Source organism: Coregonus lavaretus (assembly GCF_964263955.1).
Source record: "Coregonus lavaretus genome assembly, chromosome: 30".
Classification (NCBI taxonomy): domain Eukaryota; kingdom Metazoa; phylum Chordata; class Actinopteri; order Salmoniformes; family Salmonidae; genus Coregonus; species Coregonus lavaretus.
Genome location: NC_140017.1, coordinates 9,623,212 through 9,637,155, shown reverse-complemented (window position 1 = coordinate 9,637,155; position 13,944 = coordinate 9,623,212). Strand labels below are relative to the sequence as shown.

Genomic DNA, 13,944 nt, shown 5'->3' with positions numbered 1-13,944 from the left:
CTTAACGCCTCTACTTTACAGGACTATTGGCCTCACTGACTCATCCAAGCTCCTCTCAGTCCCTCTCTGTGGTGGGGCCCTGGCGAATAAAGGCCCCACCACTATAGAATAGTGTGAATAAAGGCCCCACCACAATAGAATAGTGTGAATAAAGGCCCCATCACAACAGAATAGTGTGAATAAAGGCCCCACCACAATAGAATAGTGTGAATAAAGGCCCCATCACAATAGAATAGTGTGAATAAAGGCCCCATCACAATAGAATAGTGTGAATAAAGGCCCCATCACAATAGAATAGTGTGAATAAAGGCCCCATCAAAACAGAATAGTGTGAATAAAGGCCCCATCACAATAGAATAGCACCGTCGTACATGCACACTCGTTTCATGCTCTACTTTTTAAATCACCTCTGCATGAGGCTCTATTAGGGATGGGCGGAAGAGCACTGTAGGGTGAGATAGTGAAAGAAATAAAGGAAGAAGTGAAGAGAGAAAGATTGAGGGAGCAAATATTTTGTCACTGTGATATCATGATTATCAGCTAAACTATAGTAATAAGGGATGGAAGTTTGTTGTGTCATTTTAAATCAAGGATTAGACTCAGAATGTGTAAGTGCTACTATTACAGCTATTAGCAGTTGAATAGACTCTTTCTTGGAAAAATCCAATTGTGTGTGAGTGGACTCATGTCAGAGGAAGGAAGGAAAGCATTTACTGTTTGCTCACTTATTTATTTTATTTTAATTTTTTATTTCACCTTTATTTAACCAGGTAAGCCAGTTGAGAACAAGTTCTCATTTACAACTGCGACCTGGCCAAGATAAAGCAAAGCAGTGCGATAAAAACAACAACACAGAGTTACATATGGGGTAAAAAAAAACATAAAGTCAAAAAATACAACAGAAAATATATACAGTGGGGAGAATAAGTATTTGATACACTGCCGATTTTGAAGGTTTTCCTACTTACAAAGCATGTAGAGGTCTGTAATTTTTATCATAGGTACACTTCAACTGTGAAAAACAGAATCTAAAACAAAAATCCAGAAAATCACATTGTATGATTTTTAAGTAATTAATTTGCATTTTATTGCATGACATAAGTATTTGATCACCTACCAACCAGTAAGAATTCCGGCTCTCACAGACCTGTTAGTTTTTCTTTAAGAAGCCCTCCTGTTCTCCACTCATTACCTGTATTAACTGCACCTGTTTGAACTCGTTACCTGTATAAAAGACACCTGTCCACACACTCAATCAAACAGACTCCAACCTCTCCACAATGGCCAAGACCAGAGAGCTGTGTAAGGACATCAGGGATACAATTGTAGACCTGCACAAGGCTGGGATTGGCTACAGGACAATAGGCAAGCAGGTTGGTGAGAAGGCAACAACTGTTGGCGCAATTATTAGAAAATGGAAGAAGTTCAAGATGACGGTCAATCACCCTCGGTCTGGGGCTCCATGCAAGATCTCACCTTGTGGGGCATCAATGATCATGAGGAAGGTGAGGGATCAGCCCAGAACTACACTGTGGTCCTCTGTAGCTCAGCTGGTAGAGCACGGCCTTGTAACGCCAAGGTAGTGGGTTCGATCCCCGGGACCACCCATACACAAAAAAATGTATGCACGCACGACTGTAAGTCGCTTTGGATAAAAGCGTCTGCTAAATGGCATATTATATTATATTATATTATACACGGCAGGACCTGGTCAATGACCTGAAGAGAGCTGGGACCACAGTCTCAAAGAAAACCATTAGTAACACACTACGCCGTCATGGATTAAAATCCTGCAGTGCACGCAAGGTCCCCCTGCTCAAGCCAGCGCATGTCCAGGCCCGTCTGAAGTTTGCCAATGACCATCTGGATGATCCAGAGGAGGAATGGGAGAAGGTCTTGTGGTCTGATGAGACAAAAATAGAGCTTTTTGGTCTAAACTCCACTCGCTGTGTTTGGAGGAAGAAGAAGGATGAGTACAACCCCAAGAACACCATCCCAACCGTGAAGCATGGAGGTGGAAACATCATTCTTTGGGGATGCTTTTCTGCAAAGGGGACAGGACGACTGCACCATATTGAGGGGAGGATGGATGGGGCCATGTATAGCAAGATCTTGGCCAACAACCTCCTTCCCTCAGTAAGAGCATTGAAGATGGGTCGTGGCTGGGTCTTCCAGCATGACAACGACCCGAAACACACAGCCAGGGCAACTAAGGAGTGGCTCCGTAAGAAGCATCTCAAGGGCCTGGAGTGGCCTAGCCAGTCTCCAGACCTGAACCCAATAGAAAATCTTTGGAGGGAGCTGAAAGTCCGTATTGCCCAGCGACAGCCCCGAAACCTGAAGGATCTGGAGAAGGTCTGTATGGAGGAGTGGGCCAAAATCCCTGCTGCAGTCTGTGCAAACCTGGTCAAGACCTACAGGAAACGTATGATCTCTGTAATTGCAAACAAAGGTTTCTGTACCAAATATTAAGTTCTGCTTTTCTGATGTATCAAATACTTATGTCATGCAATAAAATGCAAATTAATTACTTAAAAATCATACAATGTGATTTTCTGGATTTTTGTTTTAGATTCCGTCTCTCACAGTTGAAGTGTACCTATGATAAGAATTACAGACCTCTACATGCTTTGTAAGTAGGAAAACCTGCAAAATCGGCAGTGTATCAAATACTTGTTCTCCCCACTGCATACAGTGTGTGCAAATGTAGCAAGTTATGGAGGTAAGGCAATAAATAGGCTATAGTGCAAAATAATTACAATTAGTATTAACACTGGAATGCTAGATGTGCAAGAGATTATGTGCAAATAGAGATACTGGGGTGCAAAAGAGCAAAATAAATAACAATATAGGGATGAGGTAGTTGGGTGGGCTAATTTCAGATGGGCTGTGTACATGTGCAGTGATCAGTAAGTTGCTCTGACAACTGATGCTTAAAGTTAGTGAGGGAGATAAGAGTCTCCAGCTCCAGAGATTTTTGCAATTCGTTCCAGTCATTGGCAGCAGAGAACTGGAAGGAATGGCGGCCAAAGGAGGTGTTGGCTTTGGGAATGACCAGTGAGATATACCTGCTGGAGCGCAGACTACAGGTGGGTGCTGCTATGGTGACCAATGAGCTAAGATAAGGCGGGGATTTGCCTAGCAGTGATTTATAGATGGCCTGGAGCCAGTGGGTTTGACGACGAACATGTAGTGAGGACTAGCCAACAAGAGCGTACAGGTCACAGTGGTGGGTAGTGTATGGGGCTTTGGAGACAAAACGGATGGCACTGTGATAGACTACATCCAATTTGCTGAGTAGAGTGTTGGAGGCTATTTTGTAAATTACATTGCCGAAGTCAAGGATCGGTAGGATAGTCAGTTTTACGAGGGCATGTTTGGCAGCATGAGTGAAGGAGGCTTTGTTGCGAAATAGGAAGCCGATTCTATATTTAACTTTGGATTGGAGATTCTTAATGTGAGTCTGGAAGGAGAGTTTACAGTCTAACCAGACACCTAGGTATTTGTAGTTGTCCACAGACCCGTCGAGAGTGGTGATTCTAGTCGGGTGGGCGGGTGCCAGCAGCGTTCGATTGAAGAGCATGCATTTCGTTTTACTAGTGTTTAAGAGCAGTTGGAGGCTACTGAAGGAGTGTTGTATGGCATTGAAGCTCGTTTGGAGGTTTGTTAACACAGTGTCCAATGAAGGGCCAGATGTATACAAAATGGTGTCGTCTGCGTAGAGGTGGATCTGAGAGTCACCAGCAGCAAGAGCGACATCATTGATATACACAGAGAAAAGAGTCGGCCCAAGAATTGAACCCTGTGGCACCCCCATAGAGACTGCCATAGGTCCAGACAACAGGCCCTCCGATTTGACACCATTGGTTGTTTTAATACTTTGTGACGACTAATGAGCTCACCAATCCACTCACTTGACAGACTTGGATCCGTTTATACTTGAGTGATTATTAGTATACAGACAACATTCATCACCTGTTTATTTGGGGCCTTTGTTGTCTCTCTGAGCTGACATGGGTTTTTTGGGAGTGACAAAGCCATCCCACTGGGCACACACTGGTTGAATCAATGTTGTGTCCACGTTTTTTCAATGCATTGATGTGGAACCAACGTGGAATAGACGTTGGGATTATTGGAATAAAAAACATTTGCCCACTTGAAGTATACAGTTGAAGTCAGAAGTTTACATACACTTAGGTTGGAGTCATTAAAACAAGTTTTTTAACCACTCCACAAATGTCTTGTTAACAAACTATAGTTTTGTCAAGTTGGTAAGGACATCTACTTTCTGCATGACACAAGTAATTTTTCCAACAATTGTTTACAGACAGATTATCACACTTATAATTCACTGTATCACAATTCCAGTGGGTCAGCACTGTACATACACTAAGTTAACTGTGCCTTTAAACAGCTTGGAAAATTCCAGAAAATGATGTCATGGCTTTAGAAGCGTCTGATAGGCTAATTGACATAATTTGAGTCAATTGGAGGTGTACCTTTGGATGTATTTCAAGGCCTACCTTCAAACTCAGTGCCTCTTTGCTTGACATCATGGGAAAATCTAAAGAAATCAGCCAAGACCTCAGAAGAAAAATTGTAGAACTCCACAAGTCTGGTTCATCCATGGGAGCAATTTCCAAACGCCTGAAGGTACCACGTTCATCTCTACAAACAATAGTACGCAAGTATAAACACCATGGGTCCACGCAGCCGTCATACCGCTCAGGAAGGAGACACATTCTGTATCCTAGAGATGAACGTACTTTGGTGCGAAAAGTGCAAATCAATCCCAGAACAACAGCAAAGGACCTTGTGAAGATGCTGGAGGAAACAGGTACAAAAGTATCTATATCCACAGTAAAACGAGTCCTATATCGGCATAACCTGAAAGGCCGCTCAGCAAGGAAGAAGCTACTGCTCCAAAACCACACTAAAAAAGCCAGACTACGGTTTGCAACTGCACATGGGGACAAAGATCGTACTTTATGGAGAAATGTCATCTGGTCTGATGAAACATAAATAGAACTGTTTGACCATAATGACCATCATTATGTTTGGAGTAGAAATGGGGTTCTTGCAATCCGAAGAACACCATCCCAACCCTGAAACACAGGGGTGGCAGCATCATGCTGTGGGGGTTCTTTGCTGCAGGAGGGACTGGGGCACTTCACAAAATAGATGGCATCATGAGGAAGGAAAAGTATGTGGATATATTGAAGCAACATCTCAAGACATCAGTCAGGAAGTTAAAGCTTGGTCGCAAATTGGTCTTCCAAATGGACAATGACCCCAAGCATACTTCTAAATTTGTGGCAAAATGGCTTAAGGACAACAAAGTCAATGTATTGGAGTGGCCATCACAAAGCCCTGACCTCAATCCTTTAGAAGATTTGTGGGCAGAACTGAAAAGGCATGTGCGAGCAAGGAGGCCTATAAATCTGACTCAGTTACACTAGCTCTGTCAGGAGAATTGGGCCAAAATTCACCCAACTTATTGTGGGAAGCTTGTGGAAGGCTACCCGAAACGTTTGACCCAAGTTAAATCATTTAAAGGCAATGCTACCAAATACTAATTGAGTGTATGTAAACTTCTCTACTATTATTCTGACATTTCACATTCTTAAAATAAAGTGGTGATCCTAACTGACCTAAGACAGGGCATTTTTACTAAGATTAAATGTCAGGAATTGTGAAAAACTAGTTTAAATGTATTTGGCTAAGGTGTATGTAAACTTCCGACTTCAACTGTACCTGCAATATATCTCAGACTGTCCTTATAAGGACTATATATAGTCAGAACAAATGAAAATACTAAACATTAGGGATTCTTCTAAACAAAGGCTTGGAAAAGTATGATGCGTGGAGCGAAACGGAGCATGGCATAAGTGAATTCCCCGAATTAAGACTCCGTTGCCAACAAGCTCATCCTATTTTCAAATGTGACAGGTAATTTCCTTTTGGTGTTATACTTGAAGGCCCCCTGCAAAGAGGCCACAATGACATGTTCACAGCATTGCCTTGTAAGAAATCAAAATAGAATCAAACAGAAGAGCATTACATTGCTATACACAGGATCTCCTGAGCAATGTGTATACCATCAACGTAGCTGTCTCACTGTACATCATGGTGCAACATAACGCCTGTACAGAGATGGATAGATAGACAAAAATCTAAATATGTAGGTTTTGGCTGAGGGAACTAGCCGGCCTACCTTGTTCTTTTGTTAACGACTCTTTACATTACAGTCCTCAGTGTTATGTTTCATTGGAACTAACCTCCAAACTGGCCAGGGCTTTAAAGCGTTAGTTTAAAGGATGACTCATCCAGTTCACATAGTATGTAAGATTGGCTCTCGCATGGAGATCTCGAATAGAGATCCAAGAAAAAGAATGTTGTTGCCTGACTTTTGTTAACCTATTTCAACAAAGAATGGCAACATAATATTTTTCTGCTGTTATCAGATGCCAATAACTGTAACATAAACTGTTGTGTAAGATGATGATGAAACGCACGCCTTGTATAAATCGCCTCTCGAAGATTGAGTCAAAACACAAAAATCTATTTAAAAGTAAAGGGACCATATGTCCATATCAGTCGATTGAATTGATAAAATGAAATAAACAAAGGCTATGAAATCCCTATTAGATAATAATTGTTGGTTTTAAGGCCTGCTAATACAAAATGAAACCAGGCGTTGTGTTGAGCAGGTTGATGTGGGACAGATGGTTATCCCAACCTGTTCTTCCTCGTCCGCTTGCTTCAATTCTTCCTCAACACTTTCTTCAATGTTATACGCCATGACGGCATTTAAGTTATTTACAGCATGAAAAAGAAGATGGGGATTCTGATAGGCTGCCATCACGTGTGATATCTAATTTGTATGTGGACACAGTGCTGAAGCGTTCAGCTGGGATTTGTGATATCACACATACTATGCTCAGCTGCACTTAAACATGTGCACTACACTTATACTGATGTGTAAGCAAAGTCAGAGACGCAGACATACAAGTGTGCATACACACTCTCTCTCACACACACACAAACACACTGCTCTTCTAACTACCATACAACGTCTGACTCTAAATCTCTAAGCTTAGCCTTTTTCTTTTAAGTGTTCCTTCTTCCTCTTCGTTGCTCACATTTTCAATGACTGGCCTCTTAGAATCCAGTGATGTTCCCCTTTTTCCAGGTTTATCCATCTTAGTGGATTCTCCTCACGTATGCCTCTGTTGGAAAGGGCAACAAGGGGCCGATTGGCTTTATCCCCTACCAGAAGCCCCAGACATGAACCCATCTCGGTGTCTCATCTCCGACCCCAAAAAACTCAGCTCCCTAAATGTATACAGGCCTGGTCCTCTGCATGCTACTGGGGCTGCATATCAATCAAATCAACCTACGTACCTGACTATCATTATGCTGGAAAATAAATAATAGATAACTCTCTGAAAATAGATTATAACGGGTTAGACAACTAGACTGCTGAGGATCAAGTGTTTTAAATCAACACGAAATGAGCTGGAAATATGGACCGATTCCTTTGACTTCTAATGTGAGTGATAGAGGATATTTTCAATTTGAAGCCAGACCTTTATCTCATGTGATAATGAGCTTAACCAAGGCCATGATGGAGATGAGGAAGTACAGTGTGTCATTAGGCTCCATATAGTAGTGCTGGAAGCTGCACTCCATCAGAGGTGATTGGCAGATGGTTAATGTGTGAACTGGGAGATAGCATGGAGAAGAGACTTTCCCCTCCAAACCCTGATATAGAGCAGAAAATAGCCTAGATAGATAGAGTTTTCCCCTCCAAGCCAGTGACTCCCCCATCGTGAATGATTGATGGGATGATTAGCATGACTCTCAGAGAGGAGAGAGGACGTCTCCTTGCTGGAAGGCTGCAGGGTGTGTGCTATGTGGTAGGATGACCCATAACCCTAAAACCACACACTGGTATTCCTGTTTCAACTCTGGAATGATTCAATTCTATCCTGACCTTAAGTTTAAAGAAGGAATGTTGTGTCATGGTTAGCGTTACAAAGGCAGGGTATATGACTGGAAACTTTCGAGGTTTACCAGTAAACTACCAGAATGTTGGTATATTTCATGGATTTTATGTAATCTATCAAGACATCTAGGTACTTCAGAATATCACACGTGTCTGTAATTATCTCTGGCCCTTATCACATGTAAAATATATGAAATAATTAAATAAGATGATTTTCAAAGAAAAAATTAGATTGACAAAGCTGTAAAACATTATCATAAATATAAACCATCAACTTAATGAATACCATTGGGGTTTAATATGAGGGTTTCAGCATTACATATCCTTTATATGTATATATTTTTTCTATGTCAATATGTATTTGCTGTCAATGTTTTGGCATCAAACTTGGTAGCAGCTGTGAATAAAGTCAATAGATGGACGAGTTGCAGAAGGAATTGAAAATAATGCCATTGTTGATTAGATGCTTTTTTCATTAATTTGGCTATTTACACGTATACATTACCAAACATACAATGGATTGCCAAAGATTTTCTGTTAATGACCAAAATTACTGAAGATTCCGGTAACTTTGGTAAATTACCAGTAGCTTTGTAACCCTAGTCATGGTAGTTTTTATCAATCAATGGGAGAATGTGTAAGCAGTGTGTTTCTCCCTAATTATTCTACTGAGGCTGAGTCTTGCCAGTAGTTAGTTCACTTACGGCTCATATCTTCCTTATGTAATTTGTTTGTAATTCTCTACTAATATGTGTGTACACACAAATAGCATTACGCACTTAGTTAACCATTAGGCCATTGTCCCCTAATTCAATGATTCAATTAGTATTAACTAATTAGATTACACCCCCTAACATCAACTGGGCTTACACACAAGTACCAAATACCTGCTTCAATGACTGCCAATTATACTCAACCCATGAAAAATAATGAATGAAATCAAGGGCTACAGTTCAAAAGAGCCACTTTGCTCTAGCTACCGTACATGGGTGTGAGTGAGGCCCTTTTGTACTGGATGGTTACCACAGCACTTTTCATTTTCTCCTCCTCTGGTCCAAATCCAGCCGAGCTCAGCGAAAGCTCCTGTCACCTCCCCAGACCCATAATCATGTGCTGATCCTTGGCGTCTTGTTCACAGTTTTCATCATCCTCCCCATGCCCCAGATCAATTTTTTATTACGGTCGTTGACACGCCCCCCCCCCCCCCCCCCTCCACCTCCTCCATCCCTGAGAGTGTGTAGATTAATTAAGCAGACAGACATGCGACAGCCGTAGCGATAACGAGGGAGGGAGGCGCTGGCCCAGTTAGTAATTTTAATGGCCGCCGACAACAGGTCGCTCTTGTTATAAAGGAGTTAATGCAGCAGAATGTGAGAGAGATGCCGTTGAGTTACCTATTGGTGGATATCATAACAGAGGTGACTACGTCATTGGATGAGGAGGATGGATCGAGTTGTGTTGATGCACCGGAAATGATGGGCAAAGGCCATGCATTTTTCATTACCTTGTGGTAATATGAACACTCACTCTATTCGGTGTCTTCATGAACAGTCCATCATCTGAACGCAAATATCAAATTCACACACACGCGCACACACGTACACATGCACGCACACACACATGCACAGTCACATGCTCTCTCTTTCTCATGAGCACACACACACACTCAGTCACATGCTCTCTCTCTCTTTCTTGCTCTCTGTCACGCTCTCTCTCACAAGCACACACACACAGACACACACAACCCATCCAATTATCCTCCATGGGATTTTCAAACAATGTACTTTGTATCATAGATCAATACTATTATCTATTGGATGCTGTTGTTCATGGTTCATCAAATAGAGGTTCTAATTTGTTTGGAAAAACTCTGCAGGACTTATTTTGCTATTTAGACCAAACTAAAAATTACATTAATTTGGTTAGCATGAATGTTCTAAGAAGTATTAGTAAAGTACGATCCTGCTCTTTTAAGTTCAAATCCATCACAGAAACAGTTTGATGCAAATACTAATTTCATAGGGAGCACACAAGCCTACACTTTGACATAAAACAAAACAAATTAACTTTTAAACTGACTTTGTCTTCTCCCAAAAAAACGTGCCACAATGATTTTAGGACGTTTTCCAAGCAGATTTCATTCGTGAAACACTCAATTATAGTAAGCCAATGTACAATCATGCTTGTAAGAGGACCGCTGATAGGAGATCCATTGTTATAGGCCATTTGGGTGTTTCTGGGTGCTTTGGGGTGCTTCTTCTCAAAGCCTGTAGCTAAGCCCCTTAGTGATTGTGGATGACTGGGATTTCTCTGCAAGGCATTAAGGTGTTCTGAGCCCCACACTCCCTCACACCTCTTCAACTCAGAGCCACTTCATGTAATCGGGAAGATTTGAGGATGCCACTTGCAATGCCATATTTATCCCCCAATTAATCAAATCTATCGATCCGCAACGCGTCCATAGAGAGATGTATACTGTCATTGTGTTTTATGTGTCTGTGTGGCTCCTACTGTAGCTCTGTTTTTCATTGTGGTTGGATCTGTGGTTGTACAGTTACGTCTCAGTGTATTGTATGTTTGGAAACAATGAGAGCAAAATGGTCTCCATCTTGAGGCTCTGCTAAAATGTATGGGCAGTTTGAGATGGCTGGAAGGATTTGGTTTTGGGACACTAGGTTCTGTCTGGTGAACATGCAAATAATAAGACTCTGAGTGGTGGCAGGAGTGTGTACCATTGGTTGAGGGCAGCCTAGCAGGAAGTCTCTCTGCCATGTGTAAACTGATGGGCCACTTATATAGCCTAAGCCAGATGGCTATCAGTGTAAGTGGGCTGAACTGGCCCTGTCTGCCACCTGAGGACCCGACAGAGGGAAACAGGTGCTCTGGACGATTGTGTGTGTGCGTATGGGTGTGAGTGGATGTGTGTGTGTGTGTGTGTGTGTGGCACACACAACAAAGACCTTCTGTGACTCTCTCTCTCACACACTCACACACACACACTCTCTCTCTCTCTCTCTCTCTCACACACACACACACACACACACACACACACACACACACACACACACACACACATCAAACATTGGGGAAGAGTAGACATTTAGTGGACTCAGGCGTGGCTAAGGGAGGGAAGGGGGGCCTGGGCAGCGGTCTCTGGGGGCAGGAGGGACCCCACCATGGGCGCCACCCCAAGCGCCCTGTGCGGGATAGGGAGAGTGACAGGAAGCAACCAGGGCCCCACCACCAGCACAACGGGACCTTCCACCCCCAGAAACTAGGCTTCCTGCCAGTTGAGGGAGGCCATGAGGACAAGCTGAAGTTTGTGGAGGAGGATTTTCCCTCACTCAACCAATCAGAGAGCAGTGGGAAGCCGGTGGCCCAGCCTCATGCCGTAGGGTCTCCTGTAGGAGTTAGGGAGCACCCTCCTAGTGCCAAGCAGACCATGACTAAGATGTTGGTCATCAAGAAGGTTTCCAAGGAAGACCCCAACACTGGTTTCGCCAACACGACGGTACCCCACCTAACCAACAGCACCAAAACCCCTATCTCCTCATCCAGTGTCTACAAGAACCTGGTGCCCAAGCCAGCTATCACCCCAACCAAGGCTGGTCCCTGGAAGCCAAGCGGGAGAGAAACCAAAAGCAGTTTTAATTTATCCGGCTAGGACTCCGCCTTCACCAGTCCTGCTTCCTCTGTGACCAAACCTCTTACGCCTGTTACTCCCCCGACCTACGGAACCCCCAAGGAGCCTCCCTCCAGCATCACCTCTCCCATCGACGTCACCCTTCCTCGTCTGAAGCTGATGTGTCGCAGCACCGACCGGAAGAGTGAGTTCCTGCGAGGCCTGAAGGATGAGAGGAACGGGGACGGGCCCACCTCTACCAGTCCCTCAGACCCTAAGGAGAACAGAGGAGACTTACAGGAGAATATGATCCCTCACACACTCAGCGACTCAGACACAGATCACCTTTCCAGGCAGAACACAGGTTGATCAAAGCTATGGGCTGGCAGGAGTACCCAGAGAATGATGACAACTTCTTGCCCATCACTGATGCCGAGCTCCAAGAATTTCAAGCTAAAAATGAGAAGCTGAAGAGGAACGGGCTGGGCCAGAACGTTGTTCTCCTGAAGCCTCTTCTCAAGGGTGCGCCCCTGCCCCTGCTGTCCTGGAGAAACCCTGTTGAGCCTGAACTAGAAGAGGTCTCAGAGTCCGAGAGCACTAGCAGCAGCCAGACATCAGACGACGCAGACACCTAACATGCAGACACCCCTCCTCTTCTTCTTCCTCACGTCACGCTCCCTCGCTCATTGCACTCGTCTGTTTTACACTTCCTCGTTCACACGAGACTGGTCATTCAGACACTGGGGTGGCAGAGAGGTCAGAGGTGAGGCCTGCCTGCCTGCCTGAGGGTCTTTCTGCTTAGTTTTCATTCTGCTTTTTCTTTCCTTTCTTTTTCTTTCTTTTGACCCCCGTTTGTTTGGTATTTTACTAGAAGCTAAAATGATTATTGAGAGCAAAACACGTCAGCATTTTCTTTTGATTTTGTGATGAAAAAAGCTAACCCATGATGACATCAACCAAACCAATAATGATTTTACTTGCAAATGACTTCATCGATCAATAATTTTTTTTGAAATATGGCTTTGACTCTTGCTCTTGCTTAAAGAATTTGTAGCATTTGTGTTGAGATGAAACAATCATTGTGAGCAGTTGATATTGACATTGCCTCCAGTCCCCTAAATAACCCATCTGGATGGATTTAGGTTTGTTTTGTTTTGGTCCATTTAAAGCCGACAAATTGTAATGTCTTTGTCTTATTTGAACAGTGTAAGGCATGCGTTTGCTCATCATTATATTTTCTCCTAAGCGGTAGGAGAACAGTAATTTACAGTCATGGACCACCATTATTTTTATTGCAATACTGATTGAATGTAGCCAGGAAGGGCATAAAGAATAATAAAACAAAGTTTCGAAGTAATGGAAATGCCACTTTACCAAACTTATTCTGGAGAAAAACAAAATTATCCCAATGTAGCTGTTCAAGCTGATTATCTGTTCTTAGTTCACCAACCGCCATCATTTTCAGATGTGCAAAATTCCAAGTTCTGTGGTTGATAGAGTACTCTGTAGCTCAGCTGGTAGAGCATGGCGCTTGCAACGCCAGGGTTGTGGGTTCGTTTCCCACGGGGAGCCAGCATGAAAAAATGTATGCCCTCACTAACTGTAAGTCGCTCTGGATAAGAGCATCTGCTAAATGACTAAAATGTAATTACTTTACACATAAGTCATTGGACGAAGGCGTTTTCTGTAGGGGGGAGTTTTGTTAAGATCCCCGGCGCTCGGTCAGAACATTAACATGCATCGCTTTCGGTACGGTTTTGGAAGCAGAAGGACCTTATCTTTCATATCAGCCAGAAGATTAAATTAATACACACCTTTATAGAGTTAATGTTCCCACACAGCCATATCTCCATGTTACAGCGCTTGTTTACGGAAGACAGACGGAAGACAGAGGGTCCACCTGTGCTAATTAGCTATCTAGCATGCTCCAACACCTGTGTGCAACTGAAGAATGCGGTCAGAAACGTGTTGTCACAGAAAAATACTGTCAGCTGCAACCGTGATAAAGCCGGTTAAAACAGTGTACAGTAAGTGTATATATTTTTTTATTTGTGAAATTATTTTGATGTGACATAACAGTAAAGGGCTTTACATTTCTAGAACTGCATCGCAATTGAGAATCGATTCACGTATAGATGGAGTATCTGGCTGTTTTGGCTGCCAGAGCCAGTCTTCCTCTGAAAATAACATAATATCCTTTAACCTTAAGGAGTAACAGTAGGCTCCTAAAGAGCACATCTTGGGCTAAGTGGAATGGTGCTATGTTTCCTCTGTTAGACTCCTTATAATGTATTGTATGATGTCTCTTTCTTTT

At 43.0% G+C, this 13,944-nt stretch overlaps 1 pseudogene across 1 annotated transcript; it reads left to right on the top strand.

Annotated features, from left to right (window-relative positions):
• Window positions 1–11,108: 11,108 nt before the first annotated feature.
• On the top strand, window positions 11,109–12,348 carry LOC311105740 (vasculin-like protein 1; annotated as a pseudogene). Its single transcript has one exon. The product of its transcript is annotated as a vasculin-like protein 1 (transcript).
• Window positions 12,349–13,944: the final 1,596 nt, after the last annotated feature.